At 30.4% G+C, this 3,894-nt stretch overlaps 1 non-coding gene across 1 annotated transcript; it reads right to left on the bottom strand.

Annotated features, from left to right (window-relative positions):
- Nucleotides 1–2,032: 2,032 nt before the first annotated feature.
- Trnam-cau lies at nucleotides 2,033–2,104 on the bottom strand. Its single transcript has one exon. It is a non-coding gene; the product is annotated as a tRNA-Met (tRNA).
- Between the last annotated feature and the right edge of the window lie 1,790 nt (nucleotides 2,105–3,894).

Here is a 3,894-nt window from a genome sequence, read left to right as displayed (position 1 = left end):
ACAAAAAATTATTTTTTTTGTTAATCCGGGTCAGTTTTGATCAGATGTTATACCATTGAATTTTTAATATTTTGAAATAAAATTCGTATAATTTCCCCCTCATTTCTTCAAGGCAATAATAAAGTTTTGCATAACAAAACCAAAGATTATTAGTTTTTCGATCTGGGTTAATTTTGATCAAATGTTATATCATAACAGAAAATTCCTATACTTTTTTTTATTTTTGAAGTAAAATTCGTATAATTTCCTCCTCTTTCCCTCAAGGTAATAATGAAGTTTTGTGTCAAAAACATAAAGATTAATTTCTTTTTTCAATCCGGGTCAATTTTAATCAGATGCCACAATAATATATTTTTCATATTTTCAAATAAAATTCCTAGGGAATAATGAATTCTTAGAAAATATTGAAGTTTTTTATAAAAAAAAAAACTTCAAACTTATTTTTTGTCAATCCGGGTCAATTATGATCAAATGTTATAACAATGAATTTTAAAAATTTTCAAACACATATTATACTTTCCCTCTCATTCCGCACTGTATGGTATGATATGGAATTACTTTACCTTACCGATTTTTTTGTTATGACTACTTTTTTGTCTCACCTTCTTCAACGTCGCATAAGAATAGTCTTGTATCACATTTAATTTAAGAATTTTACTATTTCTACTAAAAGCACTTAGTAATTTATTTAATTCATTTAATTTAATTTCTTCCTCTTTTCTTATTTCTGTTATACCCTTAAGTGTGTCAAAAAGGGTACACTGAACTCGTTGCCTCCCCAATGGGCGTCATAACTGAACCTACCCACATTTCATCTCTTATTTATTCATACATTTTAACGGATTTGGATTTTTTCACTTTTGTTCACGCGTTCATTGCAGTTCCCTTTGGGTCAAACGCCCGCAGAAAGGTATGAAATTGTGAATTTGTAAAGAAGGAAGTCACAATAAAAATGGCATTAAGGTGCATAGAGGTGGTTTTTGTGAGATGAGGGTGGGTGTGTGTATTCAACTTGTTCAAAAATACAATTTGCTTAGTGCTGAGTGTAGGATTTTGAAAAGGTGAGGTGGCGTAGGGGGGAATTCAACTCAAGTAAAATAAATATTTGTTTTTTATTTCATATTTAATTGAATTTTTCGGTAATAATATGACAAAATAATAGTACTAGTAACCTTATGCCYAAAAAAAATTAATATAACTTCATTACTCCTTCATAACATTTTTCAAAAACTTTGTAGATTTTATGTATTTACAATCAATGTATTTAGTATCAACTATTTTTCAAAAAATTTATAAAAATGAAATTTGACATTTATGACATTTATGACATTACCCAAAAAATAAGTTGACATTGTTTTTATTTTGAACATTTTTTATTTATTCTTCCAAATCAATATCATCCCCTTCAAGTAATCTTCGAAACACTGGTTGTAGTCACTTTCCRGGATGGCCTTCAGWTCCGTCTTCGCTGCGGCTTGAATCTCCTCTATCGTATAAAAACGGTGTCCCCAGAGCGGTCTTTTGAGCTTGGTGAACAGCCAGAACTCGCACGGCGTCAGACCAGGTGAATACGGTGGTTGCGGAACGATATGGGTTGAGTTTTTGGCGAAATGATCATTTAATGCGAATTCTTTGCTCAACAAATATCGACATCGCAAAAAACGAAAAACTCACTTTTAGCAGCTCACAAAACGACACGTATCTCCGTTCCCACGACAGTCGGGTCTACGAAAACCGGAACGGACCCGGATTTTTATCCGGCCAAGGGCTGTCAACTCGGCAGAATTCGGCCGTTACAACAACAACAACAACAACGACACGTATCTCAAACATTAATGAATATTTTGACATGAAATTTGACATAAATGTGACTGACAGGACTACCAACCTAAAAAAAAAATAATTCTCCAAATCCTTCGACGCGTGCAGTTTCAATTCAAATGTCACCTTATTTTTTGGGCACAGATTACAATAAGAAAGTTTAATAATCTAAAATTATTAGCAAATAAAAATGAAAAATTAATGCTACSGATAGCAGAGCAAGGTTTCGATCCTCGGACCTCTGGGTTATGGGCCCAGCACGCTTCCACTGCGCCACTCTGCTTGTCAACACTTCTGTGTCAAGAGTACAATAGAAGCCAGCGTTACAATTTTTTCTTTCACACATCWCAGTTAGACAGCTACAAAATCAAACACTAACAAATTATTACGGTAACTGTCGCAAATGATTATTCAATAAGTTACTTTTACTTAATTATTCGGTGAGCGTACTCTAGTTTGTATATTTGCAAATAATTGTATTTCTTGCTTCATTTGTTGTTAAAAAAGGGAAACTGGTTTGATTTAATCAGACATAATTTGATAAATACAGATTTGTATAATACAAGCTATATTTCTTGTTTAATATTAAACAATCGATTAGCAGCAATTACTTAATTTGTCATTCGAATTACATATTAGTCGCTTATCACATTTCGGCTTATCGCTTTGAATATAAAATAAATAAACTCTATGTTGGTAAAATAACGACAACAACAACATTAACAATATAGCAACAAAGGCTGTTACCAGCTAAAAATGACAACAAAACGTTTAATTCAGTAATGAAAATAATGAAGGCTATCAGTAAGCCCAAAAATTAAATTACTTTAAATAATGCTCTGTGTTTCGGCTACACTGATTTGGTTAAAATACGGGTTACCCATCCCTGAAAATATACCATAAACAATAATAAGATTAAATATTCAACGCTTTGAATTTATATTAATTGCGCCACTTATTGCTGATAATACAGAGAAATTCAATAATATCACAATGTAATTGTAACTGAAGCTAAACGGGAATAATATTTATATGTACGTACATACAATATGTATGTATGTACATACATACATACATATGTTGGTCATTTAATTTGGTTAGAAGCTGAATATCGGTAGAGAAACAAATTTGATAATCGAGTGAATGGATGGATATTTATAATTAGCAAAGCGTTTAATTTCATTTTTAATTAATTAATTAATCCCGTCTTTTCGGGATTTGAAAAATGACAATCCCGAAATTTCGGGACTTAAAAAATGCAATCCTGAAATTTCGTGATTTTTCAAAAGCGAAGACCAAAAATTATATTTTGAAATTTCGGGATTCCGAAGAATATAATGATGCGCCATCCCAACTCTATAATTATGTAAATATCATATTATTTAATTTTATGTTCGGGACTGAATATCAGCAAAGAAACAAAATTACTTAACCGAATGAATAGATAGRTTTTTAGAATCAGCAAAGCGCTTAATTTCACTTTTTTAATTCAGAAATCCAGTTTTCGGGACTTACAAGATGACAATCTTGAAATTTCGGAATTCTTCAAACATTACATTCATTATATTTTGCTGGGAAACGAGTTATTGCAATAAAATACTAAACATACTATTTGTAATTTGGTGATTCCRAAAAATATCTTAATATTATACTATTTACTTTAATGTTCAGGACAAAATATCAGCAGAAAAAATCATTTAAATAATCGAAAGAATTATTAGCTTTTTACAAACAGCAAAGCGTTTAATTTTACCTTTATTTCAATTCATTAATCGGGACCTCAAAAATTACAATCCCGAAATTTCGGAATTTCCCAAAAATTCATTAAATTATCTTAAAAAACAAGTTAATGCAAGAAAATACCAAAAATTTTATTGTGAAATTTCGGAATCCGAAAAATATCATAACTTACTTACTATAGAGTCACTATACCAACTCTATAATTATACAACTATTTACTTTAATGTTTCTGCATATATTTAACAATGATTCTGGTGATAATGAAATATCACAAAAGTACTTGCATACATACAAACATATGTACATACATACTATATTTAATTGCATACATAT

The sequence above is a fragment of the Bactrocera latifrons genome, unplaced genomic scaffold, assembly GCF_001853355.1.
Source record: "Bactrocera latifrons isolate USDA-ARS-PBARC rearing strain unplaced genomic scaffold, ASM185335v1 scaffold_157, whole genome shotgun sequence".
Classification (NCBI taxonomy): Eukaryota; Metazoa; Arthropoda; class Insecta; order Diptera; family Tephritidae; genus Bactrocera; species Bactrocera latifrons.
This window is presented reverse-complemented; position numbering and strand designations above follow the sequence as displayed.